Raw genomic sequence first — 26,395 nt, forward strand, 5'->3', positions numbered from 1 at the left:
GGGTTCTTGAGAGAACTTGAGAGAAAATTTGTCTAAGTATGGGAGAAATGTTTTGGGAAATGTTTTAGAGATGGGAATTGAACTAATGGTATATAGGAAATAACATATGCCCTTTGGAAAAATGGTCCAACACTTAGAAAAAAAAATGAGGCGGGTGAACAGTAAAAATGCTCACTGGAAATCGCATTTTCTGCCGGACAGATTTTACGAAAATGGGCTTAACTTCTTCGTCCCAACTCCGAATGAGGTGAAACGAAGTGCGTTAGGTAGCTAACTCAAAGGGATTTCCATGGATATGTTATGGGACACCCAATTATTTGTGTGCTAGGATATATGACCCTCCAAAGTAGACGCTCGAAAAAGGCTTCACTTGGAAATTTCGGATTTTGATACGGTTGCTCCAAAATTTGGGTTAGACCCATTTCCCACTCAATTTGACCCCCTAAATAAGAATATGAAGTCGGATTTTCAAAAAATGAAACGGATTTTTTTTTGATATAGCTAAACAAGTTTTTGGTAACTTTCGAAGCACATTTTTAAGAACCTTTTGTGTCATTTCAGTCGTAGGCTCGGGTAACCACATTAAGGGATTTGTACCTCTTTCGCCTCTCCAAGGGGGTGGTAAGCCTTGGAAATACTATATTGATGGTCACTCGCCACACATGTACTACGTCCCACTAAATATGATTTTTTTATGTAAGCATGATTACACATATCATTTCATTAATATGCTATCTCTCGGGTATGATTATGCATTTTCCTATGATATCCATCTATTGTAGCATTACAATGCATCCCATATACTTAGTACATTCAAACGTACTAATGCATACTCTATGCCTACATGATGTCACCATGTAGGGATCGGAGCACCACTTAACCATCCTCCTCCGCGTGGCTAATACGATTTTCTATCGAGGTTATTGGTGAGTCCTCCATTCCGGGGACGTTGCTTATGATCTTTTGCTATATATAAGACTTTTCCTTTTTTTGTTATGTTTTGACTATGAGGGTGAGCCCGGTAGCTTGTCTTGGCCCCCGCTAAGTACCCATGTTTAGAGGTGGTGTTGGACAAGTTGTGTATTGTGCTTGAGCTTGACTCATCTATTGTATTTATGTATCATTCCTTTTTTTTTATCTTGCTCCCTTAGTACCGTTTCCCCCTTGATTATGCTTATCGCTTATGGTCATTTTAATTTCTTCCGCGACCAAGGATGTGTAATGATACGCTATGAGGCTTGTTTGGAGTTCCTTCAGGTTCCCCATTCGCCGGTCACGTCTAGGCCCTAGGCTTGGGTCGTGACAAGTATAATAAGTGCTGCACTCTTTTTCCCTTAGCTGAGGTTTTGTCCCACTAGGTTTTCTTGGTAAGGTTTTTGATTTGGCAACTACCGATGCTTATTACAACTTACAAGATATGTGTAATCTCTTACCTTCACTAGGATTTTTCCCACTAGGTTTTTCCTAGTAAGGTTTTAACGAGGCACATTATAAATCAAGATATGAACATCCAAAGAAAAAATTATGAACAACTATGTATACTTGAAGTTTTACTAGATTTGTGCACTTACTTGGACATCCAAGGGGGAGTGTTATCAATAATTGTTTTTGTGGATGTGAAATGATAACATCACCTTGCTATTATAGCAATATGTATTTGTGGATGTCATGTGGTAACATTACCTTGCTACTATAGAAATATGTATGTGTGGATGTTATATGATAACATCACCTTGCTACTATAGCAATATGACTACTCCAAGTCATATTGCCTATAAAAGGGCATTGAAATGATAATGAAAATACACACCAAAAAATAGTTACTACTCTTATTTCAAGTTACTATTTTCCTTTGCTCTATTCATACGATTTTAGTATTTTGTCTTCATTTCATAACATAAAATTGATTTTATATTGTGGTGGGGGTAATATTTTGAGAATGAGAAGAATGATTTGTTCATGTGAATGTCCTTGTGTTTCTTGACGGTTCCCTAGGATAGATGGGGTAGTTTCTTTCTCAAGGGAAGTCATTAAGTAAGTTAATGATTGTTTTGAGAATCTTTCAAAGAAGTCTGGGTACCTATTAAATGAGTTTTCTTAGCATTTGGTTGAAAATGGAACCTTCTTGGTTGAAGTTGTCACTGGTTATCATACGTGTTACGTTGCCTTGAATTTTTCTGGTGCAACACTGATTGAGTTTGGGGATTCATTCCCACTAACTCAGACCTACATTACACCTGCAAGCCGCATGTCTTCATTGGCGTAATATTGGTGCATTGAAAATGCACTAAGATGTTGTAAAGTTTTGATATTGAACGAGTGTTTGAAGTATTGGTGAGAGGTTTTGTAACTGTGACCTACTTGTGCTACAACAGTCTAATATGTTTGAAACTCTACTTGCATCCTATTTATTTTTACTTTGTTAACTTCTTGTAGTTAATCCTTTTGTCTACAAATAAAAAATAGAAAAAAAAATTTCTTGTTGGTTTTGTTCTCAGCACATTTAGTAGGAACATTTATTCATCAGATGTGCAATACTATTCAATGATCAAGCTAGGTTGTTACTTGAATAATATGATAATAAATTGAGACGTCAACTATGTTTAGGGGTGCCTGAATAAAAGGTCATTATGAGAATTTTCGTGAGAAGTGTGCAATCATTGAGGAAGATAGGTTTGATGTGGCCTCATTCAAATAAATTTTCCCTAATATTTCCATACAATGTGAGGCGTAACTTTGGGAACATTTCATAACTCTTGTAGGTCACTAATTTACTGAAATGGTGAGTGAATTCTAAGCAACATATTGTGCGCATTTAGATCTGTTGCAAGATCAAGGTCATCTAGAAGTAACTCAATGCTTACCTTCTATATTGGTGTGGGGAAGAAAAGTTGAAATCACTCTAGTTGTGATCAATCTTTTTGGTAGACAAAAGATATGTAGCCTGAAACCAGCTTTGCTCGAAGAACTGAAATGAAAAATGACCAATTTGCATGGGTGGCTAAATTTATCATAGACGGTACTCCTTTTTTGGTAAGTACTGGGAGTGAAATGACTTGACGAGATTTGTCATTTGAAGCACGGATGTAGTTGGACTTCGTGCATGAAAGTCTTATGCCCTCAAAGAACAAGTCTCACATGTCCATTAAAACACCCATTTTTATTTCCTACATCTTGAAAGGCTTGTACATCAATGAGGGTGAGATAATTACTGAGCAACTCAAACAAACAGCTAGAAAGCACACCTCCTTTATGCTCTTTCTGGATTTTATCAGTTACTTATGTATGAGAGAGGGTTGTACTTGTCTTGAAATAGTTGATGGATCTATTCAAGCTAAGCACATGATTACCTTGGCTAAAAAGGAGATAAATACGTGCCAAGTATCAAAAAGAAGAAAATAACCACTTCCAACTGTGCATCTTCACAAGATACACAAAGAGTGTCTCAAGTACTTCCACCGCACACCACATAATCCACACCATCAGCTCAAAGATTAGTCAAGATTACTCATATGGCCTGCGACCATGATGATCAATTGACAAAGTTGACAAAAGTCATACCTTCTTTTATTAAGGAAGTGATAAAGTCAGTTATAAGGCTAGTGGTTAAGAAACTGAGCGGTCTTTGAAAAAGGGTGGACACTCTCTAAGGAGAGGTTGAACCATTGAAAAGAGTAATGGGCCCAAAACCTCCGGCTTGCCCTCGAGAGTTAGATCATAATTTACCGACTAGCAACTCGAACTGTCCCAACCCAGCAGTAAGTCAACTGGCTGATTCGTGGGCAGATGATTATGAGTCCTCATAGTCTGAATCAGCAGAAACTAGAGAAATAGAGCTACCTAGAAAATTGGAAACCATAGATTAGTCCACTGAACCAGACCTAGATCCATTAGGGAAATGATCGCTGAATGTTATAAGTCTTCTTCCTCTTATTTTTTAAAGATAGTGAAGCCATTGTTGAGCTCAATCGTTGGAGAATTTCGCTTATTTATTCATCATTTCACATGATTTAAAGGTAATCTTTCTTCTTTTATCTTTATATTACTTATTATAGCTCCTTTCTCATGATTTGTTCTTGTTTTGGGTGTTGATTTCATGATTTCAAATTCTTTAAAGTATAGTTCTCGGACCATTTGAGGTTTGAGTACAGTTTTGTCTTATACTTAACTTAAGGTTGACTACATTGTTGTATAGTTTTTGGGCCATTTGAGGTCTGACTACAGTTTCGTCTTCCACTCCCATAAAAATATATGAAACTTATTTACCTTAGAGTATAGTTGATTTAAGGCTCTGAGGGAAGATGTTATAGGTTTACTCAAGAATTTTGGAGTTATTAAAGAAATTATATAATTTTCTTGAAATTCTAGCTTTGAAGTGATGCTTATTCCAAACTTACTGATTTTACTACTAAGACATGGATTTTTCTGATGAAATACATGGTTTTATAATGTTTTTTATTTTAAAAGAAAGTTGATTTAAACTTGCGAATTTCTATGGCTTGTTTAGAGATGGACTATTTCACATGGCATTGTGTGATCGAGGGATGATTTTAGGCTGCAGTTCATATATTTTACATATGTTGATGAGCTCTGGTGGCTGATATATTGAATTTCATATTTTACTTTATGGCATATGTTGATGAGCTTCAAATGATCTACAGAATATCTCAAAGAGCCTACAGGGAGGCCGACAAGACGATTTTGGGCTTTTAACTTTTATATATTGTACAATATGCATCACATTATATCACATTGTCTGATTGTGTGATTTACCCCTGGTTTCTGCAATATCTCTATTTTCGGTACTTGTGTATGGCCTTAATTAGTTAATGAATTCATATAGTTAGCACTATCATGTCTCTTATATTTAGATTGTTTTTGTATGAGTTCGGTTAGCCTATTATGCCTACTGAGTACCCATATTTTGGTACCCATAGTACACTTATGCAACTTTTCCTAATACAACGCTTAGTACAAGCCACCCTCGTTGATTCCCAATCTCATGCGGATGTTGCTGATTAGATCGTAGTGAGCTCTTCATGTTCCGAGACTTGTTATTTCCCCTTTTTGTGGTGTCTAAGTATTTTATATTTTGTATTCTGATTAGAAAGATTTATTGTACATAGTAATTTTCTTTACTTAGATGAACATGTACTGGTGACAACATGTCCGGGGTTTGGTTTTTACATATTTATCTTCCCTGGTATTTTTTGGTAATTTATTTTATATCTGGTACCACTATGCACTATTTATGTCTTGGACATATTCTATGTTTTTATTGCTTCTACCTAGTTGTATTCTAGTTTTAGTTTATCATTTGTTGCTCACATTTTGGCTAGTCTACTGGGGTTTATGGTGTAACACTCCATAAATTTCTAAGTTAAGACCTGAATTATTCTTCATTTACATGTAAGGCCGTATTGAGTGATACATAAATTGACCATATATGTAAAGGTAAATTCATTAGTGTGGGAATAATTTTGGATATCAATAAAGGTCACTAGAAACTCCTAGCACAAAGTTGAGTTAAAAATTTCCTTACCGATTAAGTTTTGATATAAGATTCACTTTGGGTCAACTTCAAACAACCATTTATCTTAGAATATAAAGGGTTTAGTGGCCCATAACCTATAAAATTAAAGGTATTTGAATCTTCTTTCAAACTCCACCAATTTCGCAACAATCTGTGTTTTGAGTAAAAGATTATGACCATTTTAGTAATATGATACAATGCAGTGACGAATTAGCCGAGGGGAAAACATTAAAAAGGGTCGTTTATGTCTTTTTACCTCTAAGAAAACCCTAAACGAATTTCTTGACTAATCAAAGACCCAAAACAATAAAATTTAGTCTCTTAATCCATTAATCTCTTCTCTCTCAAACCCTAATGAAAAATCAAAGTAGAAAAAGTCATTCAAGATTCTTTAAATCTTTTTAAAGATTCTTCTTCAAGGTAAGTCTTTCTCTAAGAATTCCATTCTTTCCAACTCAAATGCCTCCATACAATTATGAATCACTAATTAAAATCATAATTATTGAGTGAAAGAGTAATCTTGGATTATATCCCTAGATTTGAGTATTCTTGAGATAAGTTAATTTTGAGTTCTTGAGTTCATGTTTCTTTCTGAAATTCTATTCCTCATTATTGAATTGTTATATGTTATGCATTCATATTCTTGAGTTAATTCGTTCATGTCTATATTTTAACATGAACCTATAAATTGAGTATTCTTGAGATGAGAAGTATCCTTGAGTTTTGAGTTCTTGAATTCTAAGTATTGAGTTTTCTCTATTTTTATTAAAATCCTCGAGTTTAGTCGTTCATTTCTATATTTCAGCATGAACTCTATTTTGAGTTATAATTTTTGAGAATCTTTTAAAGCAAACATTATTGTCTTAAACTGATTTTCTAAGAAAGCAAAGATGAGTTTTAAAACATGATCAGTATGACAATCTCGTATGCCATCAATGTTTAAGTAATATGTTATATAGATATACATCAATGTTTATGCAGTATGACTCCCAAAGTCATCAATGATCATATCACAATATGATTTTGATAAATTTTGAGAAAGAGTTTTCATATATGAATTGAGTAAGAGTATAAAGGAACTAAGTATTCCCAAAGTTATCAATTTTTACATCGATAAAATAGAAACTTTGATTTCTAGATGAGTTATGAGTTCAAAGATATTTCAAGAGCAGTTACCTCTTTTAATAGGATAGTTTAAGTAATTATCTCAAACCAGATGAAGAGTATGTTTTAAAAACATTGAGCATGGTATATATTATTCAGAGGAGTATTGAGCACCGATATAGGAATGAGTTCAGACAAGTAACATTCCTCATATACCATGTATGCCAACATGGGTACAAGATCATACTTTTTAGATGAATCCTAAGTGCCTTCAGGCAAAGCTTACTAGATCCACTTAGTTGAGGTATTCTATACCTCGGCAAGGTATAAGTCAGTTCTGGTAGCGTGGGCAAGAAATAGTATCATAACGTAGCTCATACTAATGGTTGTCGGTTAAGGAATCTCCCAAATAAAGTTAAAAGTGTATTTTTATCATATCACTTATTATGTTGAGGTTCAAAGATCAATAAGTGTTTTTGGTAAAGCTTTATATGATTTCACTCTTTTAATCCTTTACGTTTAGTTGAGTTTATGTTTTATATATTAAAGTCTTGTCAGTTTAGTTATTTGTTATTCAACTATATTACATACTTGTACATTCAATGTACTGATGTCCTTCGACCTGCATCATTTAATGATGCAGATACAAGTTCTTAAGATCATCAACAGGCATTTCGTTGAGATCACTTTGCACTTCAAACAACTTAGGTGATCCTCCTTGCATTTCAAGAGACTTCACATTTATTTTCTAGTTAGTTATTTTGAGTAGTCACAGGTCTTGTCCTAACACTCATCTTTGTACAGTAGAGGCTTCACAGATAGACAGTTTTGGAGACTTTGAGATGTTTTATTTAAAACTTATGTTTCATACTTTACATATTCAACATGGTTTTGAGGTTCATTAAACTATTTTTTAAATATTTCTTTCAATTTAATGCTTATGTATGCTTGAGTTAGTATTCCGCTTGTAGTCATCCAGAATGAGGGTTCGCTTGGGGATCAACAATGGTTCTCGAGTACTGGCCACGTCTAGGGTGTAGGATCGGGTCGTGACAAACTTGGTATCAAAGCACAAAGTTCATGTGTCCTAGGGTGTCTATGAAGCTGTGTCAGTAGGATCTTATTTATGTATGTGAGGCCCCCACTTCTATAAATGAGGGACTACATACATTTAAGAAAAGTATCCCTTCTTTCATATTCTAAATCGTGTACTAGAACTAAGTCATAAGAAATTTATTCAAACTCGTGTGTTTCTCAGATTCATTCGACTACCCCCATACTCAAGTTAGTTGAAAAGCAAAGTTAGTTCCTTATCGATGAATTACTCTTAGTAAAAGTCTTGAGAAAGTTATGAGACTGCAAAAGGGCTTGAGAGAAGCCCATGAGTTAGCTTAAGTGTTGAAATTCGAAATAATGCACACCTATTCATATGAATTGTGCGCTCAAGCTAAACGCGAGATGTATTCCCAAACTATTTTCTCTAAATCTTCTTTTAGTTGAGACCCTTATGAGGAAGTGTGTTATAGATCTTGGGTAGTACTTTCACCCAAAAAGATAGTATGAGTTATGATGTTATAAGTAGTAGTAGTAGTAGTAGTAGTAAAAGTTCCCAGAGTTAGAAGAATGCATGCAGAGGTATAGTAATTTAAGAAAGGAAGATAGTGATGAGGCAAATTATATTGATACAATCATGAACCTAGTGAGTTACTAATAAGGAGTTTTCCCTTATGGGTAGACTAAGAAGTGATGTGCTTGTGTAGATTTTATGATAGAAGGTAGAGTAAGAGTTACTAGTATGGATGAGTTAAAGTATACTTTAACTAGAAATGAGTTTATGATGCTGTGTCGTTGTGTTAGTAACGACCAAATGTAGGTGTTGAACAGAAGAGTAGGATTATTCATGAGGTGATAGCTCTAAGCTAGCTTATGATTTATAAGGGAGAGCCCGTAATATTCAAAGGGTTATAGAACTAAATAGGCAATGATGTATAGTGAATGAGTAAATAGTACTTAAATCGTGAAATTGAATGTGATGATATTTTGTATGTATGTAGACAGAGAGATAAAGATTGATTACTTGTTATGAGATCTTAGTGAGGGAGTTTTTCTTAATTTTATCTAGTACGTACTACAAGAAAAATGTCCATTAACGAAGGGAAAACTCGTCCTTAAAAGTCTTATTCTAGTCCTTAAAAGTTAATAGTGACCAGAAATATCAGGTCGCCAGCCGTCGCAATAGGGTCCGTCGCTAAAGATCAGTAGCGACGAAACTAAGTTGCTAGTCCTTAAAGGGTTCTGAAGACGGGAAAACTTCATGTCCCTAAAACACTTTTAGATACCAGAAATCTAGTCCTAAGCATAGATTAACTGGTCCCAAGAATATTTTTGTACCATTATTATCCTAGTACTAAAAACAATTTTAAGACAAAAACCTGGTCCATAAAGAGTCTCCCAAAGTCACGTGTTTTTTGAATTTATACAATAATTATCTAAAATAATCAAATACACAAATCATTTTTCAATAAATTCATCATTTCGAATACAAAAAAACATTTACGGATTAAAAATTGGTAATAAATACAAAATATGTAATAAAATCCCACTTTTAGCACTATGACCACAAACCAGATGTCACGTTATGGTTTACAAAATCTCTTCGCAAAATAATACTTCAATATTTTTCCTAACTAATTTCTAAACTTGATAAATCTTCAAAGTTCTCATCTTGACTTGTAATTGAAACTCTTTAAACCCTGTAAAAATAAAAGTAAAATTTCTTTAGAGAACTATAAAGATCAAATTGTATCTAAAACATATTATATTGGAAATAAAAATCTTGAAATTCTATCATCCTTTTCCTTCTCCTTCAGAGCCTATCATTTTCATATATAGTCCAATGATTACCAGAATGCCAGATTTCAAGCAAATTACATAAATAGAAGCTAAAAACAAGAGCATCACATAATCTAATCAAATCTCCAACGATTCTCCATGTATATCCATGTTCAACCTAAGAACTTCAATGAAGATGATTCCTAAGAAAAATTTATTTGAAAATATCAAAGTAAACATGAAAGCCACAAAAGATCAAATAGGAAGATTTAGAACGATCAGAAAATAATCGTTTTATTACTATATATCACAGCTTAAAGCTGGTACCATTGGTTTTTTGTGGTGCATATGTTTCTTAAGAACCAGAGAGAAACCAGAATTTACACATGATGTATATACAAGATAAAAATCAAGAAGAATACTTGCATCGTCATTAATAACAACTGATATCACTTCCAGGGCATAATAATACAGGGCAAAAGAAGTGCTAAAAAGAATTGGAAAACAAGATTAAGGTAAAACAGAATTACAGGGTTAGATCAAGCACCAGTAAAGCCTTATGTATATGTTCTGGTCCAATTGTTTGTTTCTCTTCTTTATTATAAACTTCATATCGTATTTATGAGATAAGTAAATGAATTTTTAGAATATAGAAAATGTCGCTAGCACTTCGACAACAAGAAAGAGGGAAAACGGCCTTATAAAATTAATTTAAACAAAAACTGAAGCTAATCTACATACTCATAGAAGCTATAACTTTTCTATTTACTTAATATAATTAGAAAGGTGATATTCAATTATTCATATATAGTTAACAGGAAAGGGAAGATATCACTAGCTAGAACATATATGGAAGCAACAACTAATTAGCACCAAGAAAGACTATTTAAAACAATAATCAAAGTCGTCATTTATAGCTTATCTAAACTCCCAAAATTAAACTGTTCTCTAATATTGAATATAAAGAAAGAAGTCATCAAATTTCATTGATGTTACAAAAGAACAAAAATTGATTCTTTCATTAAACAACTCATATCAAAGAAAATGTTTCAGTTTTACCTAGATGGACTTACCTAACCCATTCTAAGATTTTGAATACCTAAAGGTGTAAACTAGCCAAATGTATATTGTACAAATCTACAAGTATAATCCTTGTCCTCAAGTGCTATGTATCGGAAAAACATCATCTCATTAGTTAATAACATAAATGTTTCATGCTTGTTCATGATTTTTACATCTGAGATAATTCACGAATTAAAGAAGAGGATAAATTTTCATCGAAGAGAACACATGATAACTTCACCAAAAGTCAACTTTTTTTATGTTTCAAGTGTTTAACAATCTGACTAGTTTCTATCAGAAAGGTAACAAGCTCTGTTTATTGGTTTAAACATCATAAATAGTCCATTAATGGAACACAAGGATAAGTTTTCAAGGGAGTAATATGTGATAATCTTACCAGAAGTATATGTTCTTTGTTCTATGTTTAAATGTGTTAGCATCTCATCTAATAACTTAAGTGGTTAAAGAGAGTACACTTATAATGTCGTATGTTCAGACTTGATTCTCTTTAATGAGTCAAGCACATGGAAAAACTTTTTAATAATAGGTGCCAGAAAGATTAAATCCAACGTCTCTGCCTGATCTGTTGATCTATTACCACGTTGAAGTGTGACATTCTCGTCTAAAATCAAAAGCTATCAAGAGAGTACACTTTTATTTACTTGATTATGTCCCGAATAACCGTATACTAATATAAGGACTTAAGCAAGCACTTAGCACATAACTTTATCAAATAACACTACAGAATATTCCTGAAAGATTTCAGTGAAATACATGTGGAGCAAGCATGAATTTGATTGCAGTGACAAACTTACCAAGTTAAAATTGATCAACTTGTATGTGTAGAGGGACTTCACCTCTAGCAGGCACCCTATCCCCCATAAATGGTTGGTCACCAAATACAGAGATAGCAGTTTTTGGACATTGTATCCAAATAAAAGTGATAAGTTACAATTGGAACCAATAGATATTAACAGGGGAATCAATATACAAAGTTTGAAATACTACTGCAGCTTTATGACCAACAACAGTTGTTTTAGAATATTGTGGTGCACGCGAAGGGAAAATTATAAAGGTAATTTAAGGTTCTATAAAATTGGAGTTCCGTAATCTCACACTAAGCACTACAACATTGATGTATAAACTGCTAAGTAGAGCCATAGCTAAAGTAAGTTTAACAATAACAAAGATTTAACCATAACTAGTTGACATCATATACAAAAGTCATTTACTTTCATCATATCACGTTTTTTTAAGCAAAATCAGTATCTATTTCAATAAACTAAAATACATAGTAATGAAATTTGACAAATCATTCAATAGAAGCACAACAATTCATGTACATAAAAAGAATGGATTATGATGAAATGAAAGAGATTTGAAATACCCCTTCGATTCAACCCCTCATTGCAAAGCAGTTTTCCCTTGGTCCTTTAATATGATAACCAAAGAAAGTTTTTCCTTAATCCCTGATCCTTGAGCCTTGAATATGTACCTGAGTTGAAAATTGAAGATACAGTATCAAGACTAACTATAAACTACAATGGTCCTAGAAAATAATAATTGACATGAAAAATAATTTCTTGAATACATGAGTTAAAATCTATGTATCTCGGATTGTCCTAAAATATTTTCGCACTTGTGTCACACATCCTCCAAAAATGGAAAATTATAGGAGGGTCCTCCTATACGTATCCCATCAAAATTTTTGAAGAGTATGAGCAACATAGTTCACAACCAATCATATAGAGATTAGTATGCTATTCATCCACCACAGCTAAACTAATTAATATCCAAAGCTAAGCAACAAGTAATCCATCCAAATGTATTATTTTCTTAGCTTCGACAGAAAATGAAATTTTACTTATATTCATACTATGCCCATAAACTTATCAAACAGTGCTGAAATAGGAAAGCAACAAGACAATCCTCAAATACGCCAATCAAAAGGTAACCCTCATTGACAAAATATAATATTTAACCAATCAGAAAATTCACAGTACAAATTATATTTTATATAGGAAATGAAAAATTGAAACTTAGCATATAGGGTTGACAAAAAGATCCAAAAGCTAAACTCCTTCACCTGTTAAAAATATTAAAATTAACACCAATGGAGAGCACAACACGATAACAATAAGACTACCAAAATAATATACAAGTATTATTTTCTAGGGAAGGGTAAACAAATAAAAATTGGTACTACTGTATAAATCTGAGTACAAATTAGGTATCAATTATACTTATAGTCCAATGAAGTGTCAATATTCCACCTCATGTCGTGTTCAATATTCAATATATCGAAACAAAATCAAACTAAGATTAATTTTCTTTGTTTTCTTTGGCATGGATAAACTTGGGATGGTAATCACAAAATCATGATTCTACCTTTCCTAGAGAAAAAATAGAACTACAATCAGGGAGATATTTACCACTAAAAATAGTTAAAATAGGAAGAAACCTCCAACACTTACCCCCAATTCAAAAAATTCATTTTTGCTGAAGTGGGTTAGTTTAAATCGAGAAAAACATCACCTTTACATATTCTACAAATAAAAGGAAGCTCTCTGAAAGGGTTACTGGTGCAACAGACTCTTAACGAATTTGGAAGAGTGGCATGTTTTAGATGACTTTAGGAAAATGGTGAGATTAATCCATTGTAGATGAACTTAGGAGAATTGCGAGCTAACCTAGGTTTAGGGATTTTTGTGAGAAAAACTAGTTTTGAAAATGAATTTTAAACTCCCCTATTTCCTAGTTTCTTTAATTTTTAAGACATGAAAATCAAGGGGTGGTCTTTTGTCACACTTTGTTTAGAATTAGGGACTTGATTCACGTAATTTTGTGAACTAGATCTAGTCTCATCGCTAATTTATGGATTAAATGTGAAATTTAGGGACCACAAAAAAATCTTGTACCTATATGTAAACTTTTAGAGACCATATTTTTAACTCGTCCCTAAATAGTGGTCCCTAGAAAGCCTTTTTTTTGTAGTGGTACTTGTAAGTTAGTATAGTAAGAGAGCAATCATATTGATATATGTTTAGAAATAGACACTAAGCTTGAATTTGAGATGAGTGTCATGATCAAAAGAATAACAACATGAGGGTGATGATGTTAGTTTGAGCTTTGATCTGGTAGGTTTGACATGGAGTAGGTGAGGAATTAAGAGGTTAGTTACAATGAATGTCAGTGGTACAAGTATGGGATTCTAAATTTTAGATAAGAGCAGTGAAGTGTGGCTAAGTCATAAGAGTAACAAGAGCACTAAGTGGTGTACCCAAGATTGTATGTAATCAAAAGAGGTTCCAATTAAGTTTATTGTTTTCACCTAGATAGCATATTTGAGTTGTCGACGTGGAGTAGGCTGATATAAGCATTAATTATTACCCTTAATAGTTTGGTAGAAAGGATTTTGTAAAGTCAGTATCGAGCCTCTTAAATATAGTTCAAAGTTTCCTCCAATTAGGTTGATTTGAACATAGAAGGATATCATGGTAGGCTGGGGAGGAGAAGTCAGATTATTAAACATCCAGATTAAGTGGCCTTATAAGACAATGATAGAAGGTTAAGCGAAGTATCTTAGAAAGAGTTCTGAGAAGGAAATTTAGTACCTGGATATGGAGAGATCAGTATCCATGAGATAAGCTTTCTCGAGTATTAGAGTAAAGTGGATGTAGACCCGTTTAGAGATGATGGAATAGATCCATACCTTTGAAGTGACAGTTTTAGACTTAAAGGGAAGATGATAAGATGAGAAGTCAAGTCAAGTGTTGAGAATCAGATAGAGATGTGCTAAGAAAGAATTTTAGTGATATACCCATCCATTCATAATCTTGTGTATTCCGCAAGTTCAGTTATTACAATATCTTGTTGATGGTTCTAATATCTGTCTATGACCTATGCTCATACACTTCAATGAGATTCACATCTATGCTTAGTTTCCATAATGTGGGGTAAAGACTTTAGCCCATTGATCTCAATCATACTGTATAAAGTTATGGATATCAGCCTCATGATATAGACCTATTCATATAAGCACATGTGTTTCATAGTAAACTCAATCTTGCAAATTCATGATTTGGTCTTAATGGCTAGAAAAATAAAATTCTGTCATGCATATTATTATATCAGAACTATCGAATAAATCGTGCTTATGATCTTTCGCAGTAAAGCTCTTTTAGTGATCCTTTTCAGTTTTGATAGAGATGTGGATGATAGTAGTTGAGTGATGATAGAAGGAGAAAGTTGATTTTTCTTATGTTGTTAGCGGTAGTGTGCTTATTCCATCTAAGTTTATAAACGTGGAGGAAGGATGAATGAAATTTTACTATGAGTAATAGTTGAATGAGAGAAATTAGTCGGTTCTTGGGAGTAATGTATGAAGTTTCAGTTGGTAGAGATGACAAGAGAATAAGAAATTCTTAGAATGATTGGTTAGTAGGAGTCCATGGAGTGGTTATAGTACTAGGCATGAATCTTGTGTTGTTACATGTGGATGAATACATGATGCATTAGATGCTTCTTGACTAGGACACGAAGTTTTGTTGAATGTAGTGGTATGGAGTAGTATTCATGGGATGAGATTTCTTATAAAGGCATTAAACGTGAATCTTGTGGTTTAGATTAGTATAAACATCACATGTTTTGCATCTTGTGATTTAGGGATTAGGCTTGAGCACAGTAAGAGAAAATAATTTAACTTAGACCATGGTAAGAAAAGTCATAAACCCTCGTGGTAGCTATGAGTTGCAGCCAATGATGTGTGGTAATAAGACAGAAGAGCATAGTTGAGAAGTATTTCTAAGCTTCAAAACTACCAGTCATATTACTCAAGGCATAGTGTTCTATTCTTACCTTGTTCCAAAATATCCTTGCCTTATATCAAATAGCTTCAGATAGAGCGTGACTATGCTCAAACTCATAACATTCTTGTTATGTGCTATGGATTGTTCCAAGCCCATTGCATGATTCAGCTTCGCCTATGTTAGTAGGAAAGTTCAAAAGTAAGAAAGATATTAAGCATAACTCCTTTCCCTTCCATCCTCAGTTTAACCATCATTCGAGGCCGAATGATCCCAAGGGGGAGATATTGTAACACTCCAAAATATTCTAAGTTAAGATCCGAACTATTCTTCATTGACATGTAAGATTGTATCGGGTGATTCTTAAATTCTTCATATGTGTAAAGGTAAATTCTTGAGTGTGGAAATTATGTTGGATATCAATTATGGTCACTAAAAACTCCTACCACAAAGTTGAGTTGAAAATTTTCTTGTCGATTAAGTTTTGATGTAAGATTCTCTTTAGATCAACTTCAAACAACCATATATTTTAGAATATAAAGAGTTATATAGCTTATAACTTATCAAAGAAAGGTATTTGAATCTTTTTTCCAATGCCACAAATTTTGCAACAATTCGAGTTTTGAGTAAAAAGTTATGACCATTTTAGTAATGGGATATAGTGTAGGGACGAATTAGCCGACGGGGATACATTAAAAAGGGTTATTTTTGTCTTTTTACCTCTAAGAAAACCCTAAATAAATTTCTTGACTAATTATAGACCCAAAACAATCATATTTTTATCTCTTAATCCATCATTCTCTTCTCTCACAAACCATACGGCAAAACCCTAAGGAAAAATCAAAATAGAAGACTCCATTCAAGATTTTTTAAATATTTTTCAAGATTATTCTTCAAGGTAAGTTTCTCACAAGGAATTCCATCCTTTCCAACTCAAATACCTCCATACAATTATGAATCACTAATGAAAATTATATTTCTTGTCCATAGATATTTCAAGGAACTAATTCAAGAATCTGAGGAAAGGTTTGCTTGATTGTTTACCTTCAAGTTAGGATTTCAAGGCATCTAATCAAGTTTTTCTTCAAGATTCTTCAAGAACCTTGTTCTTTCATGTATATAAGGCTATCATAGTGTTGGACTAGTTTGTTCTCATGCCCTACATCTACTTTCAAATCAGTAAAAGAGTAATCTAGGATTCTATCCCTAGATTTGAGTATTCTTGAGATAAGTTGATTTTGAGTTCTCGAGTTTCTATTTCTTTTTGAAATTTTATTCCTTAATATTGAATTTCTATATGTTATGCATTAAAATTCTTGAGTTGATTCGTTCATGTCTATAATTCAACATGAACTCTATGAATTGAGTATTCTTGAGATGAGTAGTGCCCTTGAGTTCTGTGTTTTTGAGTTCTTAGTATTGAGTTTTCTATATTGTTATTAAGATCCTTTAGCTGATTTGTTCATGTCTATATTTCAGCATGAACCCTATTTTGAGTTATATTTTTTGAGAATATTTTAAAGCAAACATTATTGTCTTAAAATGATTTTCTAAGAAAGCAAAGATGAGTTTTGAAAAAAAGTTTTACAACATGATTAGTATGACAATCGAGTATGCCATCAATGTTTATGTAGTATGACTTCCCGAGTCAGCAATGATCATATCACAATATGATTTTTGATATATTTTGAGAAATGGTTTTCATGTATGAATTGAGTAAGAGTATAAGGGAACTAAGTATTCCCAAAGGTATCAATTTTTACAATGACAAAAGAGAAACTTTGATTTCTAAATGAGTTATGAGTTAAAAGATATTACAAGAGCGGTTACCTCTTTTAATAGGATTTTTTGAGCTATTATCTCAAACCAGAGGGAGAGTATGTTCTTAAAACATTGAGTATGAGTATATATTATTCGGAGTAGTATTGAGCATCGATATGGGGATGAGTTCAGACAACTCACATTCCTTATAAACCATGTATCTTTATAAACCCTCAACTACACCTAATCCAATACTAGGTGTAGGCGATCATAATCTAGTATAAAACTCAACAAAGAGCTGGGGTCGAACCCACAGGGAGCGGTACAGTATGGAATTCAATTAAGAGGTAAAGCTTATGGTCTAATCGATTATAGAAGTAGACATTATCGAAACCAAGCAAAGTAAGTTAATGGTTTGACAACGAATGTCAGATGGGGGTATAAAAGTGTCAATTATCAACTACAACAGTTATGAAAATAGGGGAGTAGACAAGTAGAGAGAGATAATCGGGGATGTGATCGATTATAGGCTAATTTCGCTATATGAGTAATTGAAATTTACTTACAATTGCTAAATCTTAGTGGGTAGGCTAGACTATAAATAAAATAGCTTTCTCTCGAACAACTATTACGATTCAAGCGAGTTCTCTCGAATCTCGACAAGCTTAACAATATAAACAGCCAAAAATCGTATTTTATCTACTTTGTCGAGCTAGATAGGTAGGATCGAATTAGGATTCACTCTCTCGAGATGAACCCATAAAAACCCATTCACTACAATCATTAATTGATAACCTTACCTCTAGAAACCCTCTCTCAAGTAAGCCAAAACACTAAGTTAGAATTGCATTTGCAACTACAATTCATGACTTAATACACAACTATCAATCAAACCCACTTTAAACTTCTTTTAAATTAGTAAACAACAATACCCTTAAGCTAATTAGAACAAATAATCACATGATCACACCCAAAGAATTGGCAGCCACGTTCGGGTAGCCATGTGCTACTAACAAACCTGAATCTGGCAGCCACGTTTAGGTCCTTTTTCTCAATAAGCACACTGACCTCAATCCATCTTGGGTAACATCGGAGATCAGAGGTGCTAGCCAACTCTTCAAATCATCAAGGGTCTTCTTCTGGACTTTGTCAACGTAATAGTGCTTGAAGTCCCTTGAACACTTGAGTACCTCATTGATGTTCGAGATGCTACACTTCACCTTTCGGCCCCGGACCATCACATGATCTCTCGGTTTAAACGCGTTGGCCTTCTGTTTCTCCTTTGGTACTAGTTCCCCATATGCTGAGTAGAACTCCTAGAACCAAGTGGGAATGTAACGGCCTCGGGGCTTTGTGAATATTTCAAACTGGTAGAACTTCAAGGTGCTCCACACTTCTGGGTAGCGTTCTACCACGCCATCCGTAGAAAATCGTGTTTCCTCTAGAATGGTCCTTAGACCCTCGGCCTTTAGTCTATTGAGTGACCAGGGTGGAGGAATCTGAACTGGTGGAACCTGCACTGCTACTTGAACTAGAGCTGGAGGTGGAAGAGGTGTAGGAGGCACCAGGATCCTAGACGGATAATTCATTGACTTAGAGTGTAGCTTTGCTCTCCTAGCCTGTATGAGCTGGTCATCATCCGACTCAGAGAAGGATGCCAGAGAAGTGCCCTCAGAGTTGTCCTCACCCTTAGAAGAGGCGAGGTGAGTGGAATAAACATCCTTACTGTCAGAGATCCGCTCCGCTTGTGTAGGTTGTACAGGGCTTTTGTCCTTTCCATTTCCCCCTTTTGGAAGAAGTTTGGAAATCGGGGCCCAGAAGGCTACAGCCTCCTCATTAATCATGATCCCTCTAGCCCACTTTTGGGGTGGTTGATTCCTACCAGTGACCTTTGGTCTAGCTATTTCTACAAAACAAAACCACACATGTTAGATACAATTCGAACAAAAAAAATTCAAAGTTATAAAACTGCTCATGAACACCATTCACAGTAAATTTGTTCATATATATATATATATATATATATATATATATATAATGAATACATAGGGGATACTGGTTAGGGGAATAAGTAACTTAGTACAACACAAATTATAGATTATGAGTCGTACAAGTACATGGACTATGAGTCCTAATATGCGCCCTCAATCTGGACATGGTGACATCACGGACAAATTGTCACGCAAAAAGAAAAAAATGGGATGAGGATTATCCCTTTGTAAAAATATCAGCAAGCTGTAAGTGAGAAGGCACATATTGGACAACAAGATCCCCTTGAGCAACTTTATCACAAACATAGTGGTAGTCAATATCAATATTCTTAGAGAGATCATGGAATACTGGGTTACGAGACATGTATGTTGAGCTGACGTTGTCACACAACACTCAAATTGACAGAGTTTTGTCAACTAAAGTTTCACACCCAATTATTAATTGGCGCCATTTGTTAACTAGTTGTAGTCACGAATTAAAAGTTATCAGTGACACATTATTTCGTCATTAATAATGTATCTAATTCATGACAAATTACTTTGTCTTAAAATTTATTAATTTTGGACACAAAAAAATTTCATCTAAAAATTATGTTGTTACAATATCGATAAATTAGAGTTTGTAGTTAAATATTATAAGTTTTAGCTATGAAAATTTAGATTTAATTATGACATTTATTTTCATCGCTAATAATATAAATAATTGGTGACAAAGATTTTATTGTCTCTAATAAATCTATAATTTAGTGACAACAAAATATTGTCATAAAACATGTAAGGTATTAAATAGCGACCACATAAAATTTATAGTGAATAATTCAACTATTTGCTACGAAAAAAATTCATAGCTAAATACAATTTTTTAGCTACAATTGTTCATAATTACAAGTGAGAACTTACAAAAAAAATAATAGAAGTGCTTCATAAGAAATAGACAGAGTCCATTCATTAATTGCCGAAGGAAAATAATAAAACCAACGAATTCGGTCGATTTTGTAAAAATGAAAAAGTTCAATTTATCAATTTTCTTAAATAAGGCAATTATAAAATGCATCATTTGAAAAATACAATCTAGGTTATAAGTATTGTGAGTGGGTTACGGTTCTACCACTATATTGCTAATATTTGTTGGTTTAACACTTTTGTTTCTTATTTGATACACTTTCATCGATAAAGACGATAGAAAAAATAATTTCTCAAGTCTTTGTGCTTATTTTTTAGCGTGTTTATTTATTTGTGATTGGTAAACTGCATAGACTAAGTCGATCTATTTGCTTTTGTCTAAAAACATGTACATATTTAATAGTAATTCCACATACGTATGTAGAGCAACTATACAAAGATAACATTGACTTACGAACTTAGACTTTGCAAAGGTGCAAAATATTTAATTTCTATTAACTTTTTCCATTAGTGTGAAAATAGAAATAAACTAAAAATAAAAGCACAAATGAAAGAAATGAACCAACTAGGATTTCAAATATATTATGATGAAGTACTATAGTTATGAGTATCGATGTTTTTTTCAAAACAATTGATTTAACGATCAAATTGGACAAATTATTCAATTTTTTAAATAAAATCAAAAGTTTAATTTTATATAAATTTATAATTGTACTGAATAATTTATAAAATTAATATAAATAAATAAATAAAATGATAGAATCATACTAAATATATTTAAAGATATTTTAAAAAATATACAGTTAATTAAAATATAATCTACATTTGAATGAATTGTAGGTGGTAAATTTCATGCATTTGTCTATGTATATAAATAATCATATAATCTATTATTTCTACAAAAAGTAAATTTGAAAGAAGTGAATGAAGTTTAAAAAAAAAAAAGAGAGACAAATGAGAGTTGATCGGATGGTAAGCACTCCTCACTTTCAACCTTAAGGTTCAGAGTTTGAGTCCCCAAGAAAGCATAATGTGGGAGCTGCTCCTGGGGAGGGTTTAAAAAAATTGAGATGGGAGATCATAGGAACATTAACCATTTTTATAAAAATAAATTTATCCCTAATTAATATATTTAAGAACAAAATAATTTTTTAATATAAAATATAGTCATTAGTGATGAAATTATATCTTGTTCAACTACGAAATAGATATAACTTCAGAGACAATTGATGTCGTCACTGATTGAAGTAAAATAATTATCGACAATATAGTTTTGTCCGCAGTACTAACCTTTTTAGTGACAAAGCATACTATTAACTACAAAAAACTATACTTTTTACGGCAAATAAATTGGTTACAAATGTTTAAGCATTTGGGGACGGATTTTCTTTTTGTAGTTAAATAATACTTTTAGTGACGAAGCACTAAATCGTATATGTATGCTTTTAGTGACACACATTTAGTGACGACTGATTGACGAATTATTTTTTGTTTCACAAGATTTTTAGTGACGAAATATGATTTATAAATGACGAAATTATTTGTCCATGATAATCGAATTTGTTGTAGTACTCAACCTCTGTAGATGATCTTGAAACTGTGGGTTGTTTCTTCACACGCCAAGAAATAAAATTGGAACCCAAGAATACAGCAAAGCCAGTAGTAGAACGCCTACTATCAGGACATCTAGCCCAATCAACATCAGAATAAGCAACTACCAATGAATTGGATGACGAAGCACGCAAGAAAAGTCCATGGTGAGTAGTTCCTTGTAAGTACCTAAATATACGCTTCACACAATGCAAATAAGTAGTACGCGGGGCATGCATAAATTGTGAAACGACATTCACAACATAGGCAATATTAGGGCAAGTCAGAGTCAAGTATTGAAGTGTACCCACAATAGTCCTATATTCACTAGGTTCTGAAAGTAACTCACCATCCATAAGAGAAATAATAGTGCGAGAAGCTAAAGGTGTACCAACTGGCTTACAATTATGCATGTGAAACTTAAGAAGCAAGTTTGAAATATAATTTTGTTGAGACAAATGAAGGTCGTCAGACGAGCGAAAAGCTTGAACACCAAGAAAATAATACAGTTCCCCTAAGTATTTCATGGAAAATTGACGAGAAAGAAGGTTAATGAACTGATCAAGCAGAGGTGAATGACTAACAATGAGAATAATATAATCAACATAAAATAGGAAAAGGATACCTAATGAAGAACGATGAACAAACATAGAAGTATCAGATTTACTGCAAGTGAAACCATGAGAAATGAGAAATGTACTAACACAATGAAATCATGCTCTTGGGCCCTGTTTTAAACCATTAATCGTTTTGGTCAATTTGCAAACATGATAAGGAAAGTCGGGATGAATAAAACTCGGAGGTTGTTTCATGAAGACTTCGTCCTCAAGAATACCATGTAAGAAGGCATTTTGACATCTAACTGACGAATAGGCCCAGAGTTAGAAACAACTAAAGATAATACAATACAAATAGTCGTAGCCTGAACAACAGGACTAAAAATCTCATGGTAATCAAGACTGGCTTTGTAACGCTCAATTGACCCATCTAAATTATATTTAATATGATAGACCCACTTACTATCGACTAAATTCATGTGTGATTGAAAAGGAACAAGCACCCAAGTTTTATTATCCATCAGAGCATTAAACTCATATACCATAGCCTGTTGCCATTTAGGATTTTTGACAGCCTCAGAGAAAGAAGAATGCTCATAATCATGAATAGCAGCACTCAATAACAATATATCTTTAGGCTTAGAAATACCAGATTTGGAACGAGTTTGCATTTGATGAGTTGTAGTGGTAGATGCGGATGCGGAAGCGAAAGAACTGGTGATAGGCAACACAGTGGATAAAGATTTAGAAATATCATTAGAGTGTGATCCACTAGATGGATCTGTAGGTGGCGCCAGAGTTAATGAGGTACAACAAGGAGTAGATGGAGGAGAACTAGAAGAAGGAAGGTAAGCGGGAGTTGCGGGTACATATGGTTGCAGAGTAAATAAGGGTGATGTCACCACAAGTGAATCTAGAGAGATGGATGAGGAAGACATTTTTGAAGGATAAGATAATGCAGTGTATAGAAATACTGACTCATGAAATAGAACATGGCGATCAGAAAGGTTAGGGAAGCATTCACAACCAAAAACTCTAAGAAAATTATAGTCTGGTGATTTATGAAAAAAATTTTCAAAGGGGGGATGTCCTTGTAAAATAGGTGTTGGCAGTCTATTCATGGTATAAACAACATAATAGGTAGCATCAACCCAAAACTGTGATGGTAAAATAGCCTCTGCGAGGACGGTACACACTATTCCAATAATGTGTCGATGTTTCTGTTCAGCAACCACCTTTTTGTTGAGGAGTGTCGGGACACGACTTACGAAAGAAAATACCCGAGTTAGAAAAATATAAGAGCATAGATGTGTTATCAAACTCTCTGCCTCCATCACTTTGAAAGAACTTTATTTTAGTGTTAAATATGTTCTCTGCTAGTTTTTGAAAACCACAAAATGTAGAAGCACTTCCGATTTATTTTTCATAGGGTACAACCATGTAAACCGAGAAAAATCATCACCAAAAATACCATAGTATTTAAATCCCAATTTTGATAAAACAGGTGATTGCCAAACATCTGAGTGAATAGTATCTAAAGGAAAAGAACTACAATGATCTACTAAATTAAAAGGTAAGCATTGAGATTTTCCTAGCCGACAAGGGACAAAATCACTACAAACTGAATTAAGCAAGCTAATGTAATTATTTTTCGTAAGACAATCTAATGTATGAAGTCCACTATGGCCTAATCTACAATGCCAAATATCTCCAGATTGATGAATAGCAACACATGCTTGAGAATGAGAAGACGATGAGTTCACAAATTGGACTCATTTATGACTATATTTTAATAGAAATTGTGTCCTCAAATGCTTATTTTATCTCAATATCTGATGAAAACCCTTAAGTTTCAGGTATTTGAAGTTTGAAGGAAAACATGGACACTACATTGGAAAGAGGAACGAAAAAGCTGAAAAGAACGAAGAAATGAAGACCTAAGGATTGCCGAGTCCATTTGGCAAGTCGCCGAAGGGTCTTACTTCACCTTTTGTTCCTGTGTGCTGAGCTCTGAAGGAAAGAATCAAGTCGGCGAAAAAAGGGAGCAGTCGACGCATCACCGAGAAGTTCCGTAAAGCAGTACCTTATCACCCAATGACCTAGAGCACGATGCTGCTGAAGGATGGTGTAAGACGGCTATGAACTACACCAAAAGGTGAATCGCCGAGTTGATCGGTGATTTTGACTAATGACACCGAATTTGCTGCAAGACAAATCTGTGAAAACTATAAATACTAGTTAGAGTTGTAGTTTTAAGTGTCGAACAATTATTATAATTTTCATATAGAATAGTACTTTTTGATTTTTTTGCTCTAAGTTTGAGAGGGTTTTGAAGACATGAAGTTCCAAAGGGTTTCATCTTCAAGATTTGGATTTGGGTCTCTTGGATTCTTCAATATTCGCATGTATCAAGACTTAAATCTTCATGCCCAGTTGAATGTGAGATTAGTTTCTATCTCTTATACATGTAAGGCTAAAATCCCTAATTCTTGGGGTGTGATTTAGCTAATATGGGTTAAGATAATTGTTGGGTCTTGCTTGCTGATAGTCTATTCGTAGTTTAAATGTGATTTCATTTAGTGGTTGTGGATGAATTTGTAGTTGTAAATACAAGTTTATTTATGTGTTTTCGGCTTGCTCGAAAGAGAGGTCGTAAAACTAAGACCTCTAGATTGATGGCCAGTGTGAGTGGGTCTACATGAGGTTCAGCTCGAGAGAGTGAATCCTAGTCCCATGTCCACACACTCAGCTCGAGAGAGTGAGTGGGTTAAGGAGTAGGTTGGTCTTCATGCGGCAAGTGCGTGTCCGAGAGGAACATATTTGAAACGAGTTAGTTGCTCGAGAGAGAGCTTATCCCCCTTAAAGTTTAGCGTAGTCACAATTATTCTATGAATCTTCTATCGATAACATGTACCCAATAATCTAGCTTAACCCGTATTCCCGTCACATCCCAAGGATACCCTCTCATTACTTAGAAATCTTTGTTTATTTTGCTGTTTTTACTTACTAGTGACAAAACCCCAATGTTAATTGACACTCTTGTGTCCCCCTATAATTTGCAATGTTTTTAAATCGTTATTGTATTTAGCTACGACTAGCTAGAACTAAATTTTATTTTTCTATTAATTCTGAAAACCACTCTCTTGGGAACAATCCCAACCCTTGGCTGGGTTACTAAACTATTNGTAGACACTTGTATCAGAAGTTGTGTNGTTAATTGACACTCTTGTGTCCCCCTATAATTTGCAATGTTTTTAAATCGTTATTGTATTTAGCTACGACTAGCTAGAACTAAATTTTATTTTTCTATTAATTCTGAAAACCACTCTCTTGGGAACAATCCCAACCCTTGGCTGGGTTACTAAACTATTGTACGATCGTAGACACTTGTATTAGAAGTTGTGTCTTGATTACGCAAACATCAAAATGGCGCCACTACGGGAGAGTGGTGTTATTTGAGAATTCTTAGTTAAGTAGAATTTTTTATTCTACTTAGTTTTAGCATTACTAATCTAAATTGTAGTTTTGTTTTGCTTGTTTGAATATCGAAGCAGGGAAATAACGATGGATGATCATTATGGGTACCACACAGACCATCCCCTCCTGAAACTATTGAACCTCTTAGACAACCTCCCGACGTTCAAATAAGCAGCGAATGAAACAATTCAAGAAACGTGGATGAAGTTTCAATCAGTGCTACAACCATGCCTTTCTTATGGAATGTCTGGCAAGATGTTGTTGGAGTGCTTCTACCGGGGTCTTGGACCCGAAAATAGGAGCATAGCCGAACATCTGCCACAAACTCCATGACTATTTAGCTGCAGGATTCTCAAAACACCTATTTGATGACAAGTCGCTATCCACCATTCTTGAGGACTCACCTAACTACACCATGGCTGACTACGAGGATGAAGAATAGTTGTTGACTTGCGTCTTGCTATGACGTTAACTAAGGCGCTGTTTGGGAGGCAACTCAAAACTCTCTTATTGTTTTACGTTGGTTTTAGAAATACTGGTGCGATGATTGTGCACGATGAAGTGTGAGAAACATTTGGAAAGAAGGAGGTTGGTGAGTCAGTGATTAGGTTGGTGACCCCGCTTTATATCACCGTTTGGATTCCCAAATTGACTGAGGGATTCTGTAAAACTCGATGAAGAATGTTACTACTCGGCGTGACGCCGAATGGTTTGGCGCTCATGACTAATGTAGCAAAATGGGCAAGAACTGGATGGTTTTCAAAGCAAAAGGTTTAAAGT

At 34.0% G+C, this 26,395-nt stretch overlaps 1 protein-coding gene across 2 annotated transcripts in view; it reads left to right on the plus strand.

Moving 5' to 3' along the window:
- The window catches only part of LOC125854934 (OVARIAN TUMOR DOMAIN-containing deubiquitinating enzyme 1), a 1,192,864-nt gene that overhangs the window by 945,611 nt on the left and 220,858 nt on the right, over positions 1–26,395 (plus strand). The window lies entirely within an intron of this gene.

This window comes from Solanum stenotomum, chromosome 2 (genome assembly GCF_019186545.1).
Source record: "Solanum stenotomum isolate F172 chromosome 2, ASM1918654v1, whole genome shotgun sequence".
Classification (NCBI taxonomy): domain Eukaryota; kingdom Viridiplantae; phylum Streptophyta; class Magnoliopsida; order Solanales; family Solanaceae; genus Solanum; species Solanum stenotomum.